This window comes from Urocampus carinirostris, chromosome 1 (genome assembly GCF_059441175.1).
Source record: "Urocampus carinirostris isolate Australia breed hairy pipefish chromosome 1, RoL_Ucar_1.0, whole genome shotgun sequence".
Classification (NCBI taxonomy): Eukaryota; Metazoa; Chordata; class Actinopteri; order Syngnathiformes; family Syngnathidae; genus Urocampus; species Urocampus carinirostris.
The window spans coordinates 52,465,803-52,472,779 of NC_142349.1; the positions used below are offsets into that span (position 1 = coordinate 52,465,803).

At 40.2% G+C, this 6,977-nt stretch overlaps 1 long non-coding RNA gene across 1 annotated transcript; it reads right to left on the reverse strand.

Moving 5' to 3' along the window:
• Window positions 1-727: 727 nt before the first annotated feature.
• Window positions 728-5,324, reverse strand: LOC148375124 (uncharacterized). Its single transcript, XR_015853053.1, has 4 exons — window positions 5,250-5,324; window positions 2,731-2,794; window positions 925-1,004; window positions 728-849 (listed from the first exon to the last, which is right to left on the reverse strand). It is a non-coding gene; the product is annotated as an uncharacterized LOC148375124 (long non-coding RNA).
• Window positions 5,325-6,977: the final 1,653 nt, after the last annotated feature.

The following is a 6,977-nucleotide window of genomic DNA, read 5'->3' on the forward strand; positions in this document are numbered from 1 at the left end:
CACCGACCTTCTTCGGAGGCATAATTCGGGGCTAAAACACTCCGTTCACCGAAATTTAAAGCGAAAGCAAAAAGAGGCAAGTGCGCACGTGATAACAATTGGTCACGAGGGGTGGGGGCGATCTACACCCGTACGCCGCTCAGCATCGCACCCTAGTGTACCGGCGTTCAAACTCCGATTTTTTTGAACGAAAAGCGAAGCAAGAATTTCTCAAAATTTTTGGCAGAGAACCGATTTGTTCGAACTGAGAGGCGTTTGAAAACCGAGGTTCCACTGTATATATGTATATATATATATATATATATATATATATATATATATATATATATATATATATATATATATATATATATATACTGTATATATATATATATATATAATGGACCCGAACCTTTTAAATACCCAGTGTTTTCCCCAGCTTTGCACGTGCTAAAATTGGCTTTGCCTGCAACATCACAGTACATTCCATTTTCTCACAGAGCCAGATGTACACGTTAAAGGAGCAACATATGGCTCACGAGCCATAGGTTCCCAACCCTTTCTATAGGGTTTATTGTTTATCCGTGAAATCAACTAATAATCAGCAAAAGATTCGGGCTTAGGAAACACATAATTTACTTATTTAAATATTAGCATTTTTACTTTAACATCAACATGTAAAGTAGCTATGTTAAATATTTAAGAAACTTATCATCACCTTGGAAACAATTGATGGTAGCAAGAAAAGAACAAAAAATATTCTTTCAAAAATGGCTTTTAGATTTTCATAAATAATGTTGAGATGAAGTTATCTTCAGGTAATAAGATAGGCGGCCTCCTGTTTCACCACTGCTGTTTGTACTGTAAGGACTGTTGAAAAAGAGTTGATGGGGTCTGTTAATCCAAAAAGAGCGAAGAAATGTAGAGACAGATTTCAATACCCACTGAGTATCTGTTGGAAATCTTGCCACTGGGCCCAATGGGTGCCCTGATCTCACTCTTACAATGAGGACACTGGTATCCAGCTACAAATGAAAAACAGAGTGGCTTTAGTTAAGAGCAGAGATGGGAAACACATTATTTTTTCCACCGATACGGAGCAGTTACTGATGGTCAAAAACAGTGCGTTACTTTGAATACATTGAGACGAGCCATATTGGCGTGGCGGGTGTTTTACTTCGTGTATCTCACATGTACACTACAACATTTGGGGACACTCCACCCATGCTCAGTAACATTATGGTATTATGGCTGATGTAAATGGTAAATTCTCTGCATTTATACAGCACTTTTCAAGTCACTGAAAACGTCCCAAAGCGCTTTACAATGTGATTACACTTAGATCACCAAAACATAAACAATCTTAACCATGCATGACTGTTCATAGAATTTGTCAATAGCAGCATTTTAAGTATTAGAACAAATGCCTCAAGCCCTTAAAAGTAACACACAAATCCAGGTATTTAGAATATACAGTACTATGGAATGTGATAATCATTTACAGGTTCTTTTAATAAAGGAGTTTTTTATTTGTATTTTTTATGTAGTTCTTATGTTATTAAGCGCATAGCAACACTTAGAGAGAGGGATTGGATAGTCACCTTATATTGTTTTACTGTTGACTTTTGTTGTGAACAAAATACTTGAAGTACAGTAGGATATGTCTACTTGACCAAATGTCTCAGGTTGTAAACACACTTTATATTGTTTTGGGCTGATTGTTATTTTATCATATTGTTTTTCTTGTTTTTTTGTTGCACTTTAAGTGTAGGATAAATTTGCTGCTGCTGAGGGCCCGTTCACACCGCCGTTTGCGTCTGTATCGAGGCTGAATCACGGCCAATAGAACGGTAATGCACACCGTATATAAATCACTTTTGAGAACTGTTATGCACTCTACCGTAAAGCTTATTATGCAGAAATAAGCTTTACGGTAGAGTGCATAACAGTTTCAATACGAGCGTTTTGAATAGAAAAAGGCAAAATAAACATGTTACCTGCTCAAAAGTGATTTGTATACGGCGTGCATTACCGTTCAAATACATTCACGACAAATACAAAGACGGAATGGTTTAAGTTGTATTACATTCTCAACAAATGCAAGACGAAGTGGTTTTGGTTATATGTTCGCCATTACATTCCCTAAAAGTGATATAAAAGTGAGATAAAACGAGGTAAAAGTGGTGTAGTATCGAGGGGATGCAAATCTCGGCAAGGATGCATTTCTCGCCATAACGCCGGCTCGGCAGCATTTATACCCGTGGTCCACACGCGGAAATGACGCGGAAATGACGCGATGAGGAAGCGGAACAGTCGCCGGTGTCTTTTTTGCAGCCATACACCGATGAACAGCGGGTTGGCCAATTTTGCGCATTTTCCATCGCGGGCAACCACGGGCAAAAAAAAACCCGCAAAATTTTACCCGCGATACGGACGCAAACGGCTGTGTGACCGGGCCCTGAAGTGCAAGAAAAATTACAAGATTTTATAGCACCTGTCTCTTCTTCTCTATTCAACTGACTCGAATACTCCTTGGAAAATTTTAAATTCTTTGACATACAATAACTTCCTGTTAAAGTAACAGAAATCATTACGGTCTCTGGTAACTTGTTAATTTTACAATCGCGTAGTTCAGTTACTAAGTTACTTTAAGAAAGAAGTAGTGAGTAACTTCAACTAATTAGTTTTTTAAAGTAACGTGCCCAACATGAGTTGAGAGATAACTGTTCATATGATTAAATGGAACAGTACCTGTTTGCTTTTGTGATGAATTTGATCCATTTGTTTCACAGCTCATCTCATTCTTTTCCGACGACTATAAACGGAAAGAGGTTGCGGGTTTCAAGCCTTGTTATTCGTTCTCCTTTTTGAGAGAAAAAACTTTGCGGTTTATTACACATCACAGCAATATGCAAAGGAAAACCTATCGGATAAATCAAACCTTTTTAAAATACCTTCAATCCCGTTTCAGTAGCAACACGATACATGTTGCCTGTCTATTGTTCGCAAAGGAAAGCTTGACCTCATGCTGGAGTGTCACATATCACTTGGTCAGCTTCATTCTTGTTAAATAATAAACTAGAGCATTGGTTCTAAACTGGTGTGACTCGAGGACCCGCCATTCCACCCTAATGACAAGCTGCTACCCAAACCAAATGCAAGGTTTGCTCAGTTTAAAGCAGATAGTACACTATTTTCGACTTTTTTTTCTTTTTCAAAAAAAAACAAAACAAAATGACGAGCAGACCCAAAACAACTTCAAGTTCGGTATATACTCACATATAAGGCTAGGGCGCTTATAATTGACCCCCTAAAACTGCTTTAAATTAGCTACAAACTTAAAGAAATTCAATAATAAAGTGTGTACCATAACATCAATAATTATGTGGTGAATGAATGGACGAATGAATAAATGAATGGCCTTTATTGTCATTTACATATATGATGAAATCAAAGGGTTTATCCTTTCAGCGCAAACAAAACAAACGTAAAAGGACGTGCATGAAGAAAAATAAATTATGATAAGAAAATTAAACAGTAGTGTTGTAAGTTCACATATTTTTGTCATGTCCTGCACGGTCGTCATGGCACCCAGTTGGTCCCGCCCCTTGACACCGGCTGACACAGATTGACTTAATTGCGTGTGGGATACTTAAGGGCCCGTTTTGGGACTGCCCGTTGCCAAACCATTGCCCTGCCTTTCTTTCTTGAAGACCTGTTCATGCCCGTTTGTTCTGAGTTATTGCCTTTAAGCCTGTTTTGTTTTGTCTTTGGTCCCTGCGTGTTGGACAACTTTTATTTTCTAAATAAGAGTAACAGATCGTAAACGCAAAATTAGTTCACACTTCCTGCCTCCTGGCCCGTTCCGTGACAATTTTATTACAAAAAAAAAGGTATGTACCGTCCCAATTGTGTTTGAGCAGCACCACATTTCATTTCATTGTGATTTTCTTCTTTTGTTTTATTTTTTTTTTATCTACATACTAATGAGTCCCCAAGAATACGTTCTACCTTCTCTGCTTTAAACTGCACAATCATTTCATTCCATAAATTTGAGAGGTAGATTTTTTTTATATGGGTCGCGACTTGTAATTAGGGTGCGATTGTGGGTCTTGAAGCCGGACCAGTTGAAAACCACTCACCTAGAGGTAGCTGACTGTCAGAACCCGAACAGACGGTGGACCCAGATGCGTAACGTTTTCACACAAGCTTTATTTCATGGGAATGGGGCAGTCATGCACGTGAACACAAACGCCAGTGATTCGCCGATCGCTGGGCGGAAGAAGTGAGACAAAGAAGTCAGGCACGGGAAAATAGGAAGCCAGAGGCAGACAAGATCAAAAACAGATACAGGATACATGATCAGATACCGGACAGGACGGAACTGACGGGATTGATACCTGATACTGGATACATAATCAAGATACCGGATAGGACAGGACGGATGGGATCGATACCGGATACTGGAGCAAGATACCGGACAGGACAGGACAGACGTGACCGATACCGGATACTGGATACATGATCAACATACCGGACAGGACAGGACGGACGGGATCGATACCGGATACTGGAGCAAGATACCGGACAGGACAGGACAGATGAGACTGATACTGGATACTGGATACAACAGCAAGATATCAGACAGGACAGGACAGACGGCATCAATACCGGATACTGGATACACGAACAAGATACCGGACAGGACAGGACAGATGAGACCGATACTGGATACTGGATACAACAGCAAGATATCAGACAGGACAGGACAGACGGCATCAATACCGGATACTGGATACACAAGCAGGATACCGGACAGAGTCAAAATACACGACTTGCAAGTGCAGAGGTTCGTTGACGGACTGACCTGGAGTGAATGGGAGCACTAAGATTAAACAGGAGAGGAGCCAATCAGGCAACAAGCAGCAGCTGGCGCCAAACGAGCGGGCCCAGGTGAGGGCAATGGGTAATCGTGACAGCTGACCTGACAGCTTGTCCTCCATCTTACTACTTCTTGTTTGAGTTTGCATTTTTGGTAGCACTCGTTTCTGGTTGCACTACATAGTACAGCGATATCAAGTGGTTAAATATTACCCAGGGTCTCTTTAAGATTATCATTACTTTATACAGTATGTTGTATATCTTCATGTCCCAAATTTGGTTTTGTAAAATGACCAATTACTTTCACAAATATTTTGAGTTTTAACTAACAGGGTGAAAGAAACGGTTAAGTATTTAACATGAATAATGATAGATTAGGATGTGTATACTTGCTGCTTGTCTTTAGCCTGCCTTCGGTCCAGAGCACTCTGACGCCGTCTGGCTTCCCAATGCATTGCCGACATCTTGACAGGACCCGGAAAAGCCGTTAACAAGTCTTATATATTATTTTGCATTCATTCTGAAGGGAAAAAATACGATAGGAATAGTATAAAAATACTCCTACAGTAATACTATGATACAGAGATACTACTACATAAATATTGCAGCAGAAATAATACAACCACAGTGATATTACAAAAATACTTTAGAAATACTAAATAAATCTACAGGGGAATACTACAGAAATATACAGCCCTTTGAATCTATTAGCTGACAGCCTAGGAATGCATGTAAGCATGCCAGGTTGGAGTCTACCTACAATTGTCCCTTTATAGACTGCATCCCTTTGCACTGACAGTACATATGTCGAAATGACTGCATACCAAAAAGACTGCTCAATCGTATTTTAAAATTAAAACAACCAAGGATATGGAAATTAAATATTTGGGGTTACCGTTAAGATTGCGTTTGTAACCAATGATTAGATCCTAAAAATAAACTACAAAATAATAAATGATTACTACTCACCAGGCTTCCTGGTCTGCAAAAACAATTTAGCCAAACTAGGAGATCAGCAGAGTCTGTGCCGTGTCGGTTTACCCTTCTCCTTTTTTCTAAACTCTAATAATGGTGTGCTGGCGGAAACCTAATGCTCTCTTAGGTGTCTTTGTTGCAGAGGAGGAAGATAGTGATTCATAAATCATTGCTGGATCTTACTTATAATTGAAATAGCCTGCTTTGTAAGTACAGTAACTCACTGTTGGCAACATTGGTGGATATCATGTATCAAAGGCAGTGGTGGCCTGTGGGGTCTGCAAGGCCTTCTCTGCTGGCCTCAAAAATATCTGAATCATGTGATGTTAATTATATGTTGTCCATCAGTACTTTCAAATTGTCTGTCAGCTTTCTTTTCATCGCTTCTCCCTGGTTGTGTTGATTCCAGATTTTTGCTTTGATATTTAAGCATTTAACCAATCACATTTCAGCCATTATTTGTTGCCAGGCTCAGAAATCTACCCAGAGACCTGCAGAGGCTGATCTGTGGGGCCTCATGAGACCTAACAATTGACAATGAAACTGTTGGTTTAGGCCAGACCTGAGCACTCCGGTCCTGGAGGGCCATACGTCCCGCCAGATTTTGAGGTTTGCTCTTCTTTAACTCAGGTGATACAAATTATAACCTCGTTAGCAAGCTAGCAAGTGCTCGTTAACGATACTGGTGATTGGAATCACCTGTATTGGATCAGAGAAACCTCAAAAATCATGCAGAACATACGGCCCTCCAGGACCGGAGTGCCCAGGTCTGGTTTAGGCCATCCATCCATCCATCCATTGTCTTCCGCTTATCCGAGGTCGGGTCACGGGGCCAGTGCTTTTCAATTATTTTCTGTCAAGCCCCCGTTATGAGAAGAAATCTTCGCACGCCCCCGTAAAAGCTTCATTTGTTTGGCTTCGTGCTGTCCACGGCCAACATTTTTAACATAGCAAGCAAGAGGAAAAAACAGAGGGTCAATTACACAGTAGATGGCGATAATGCCCTGCTTGATCTGTTCTAATAGTTTGGTCAATTGGCGCTTTTGTGAGGGACTACATTTCATTTTATTGTGATTTTTCCATTCATCCATCCATTATCTGCACTGCTTATCCTCAGTAGGGTCGCGGGGGTGCTGGAGCCC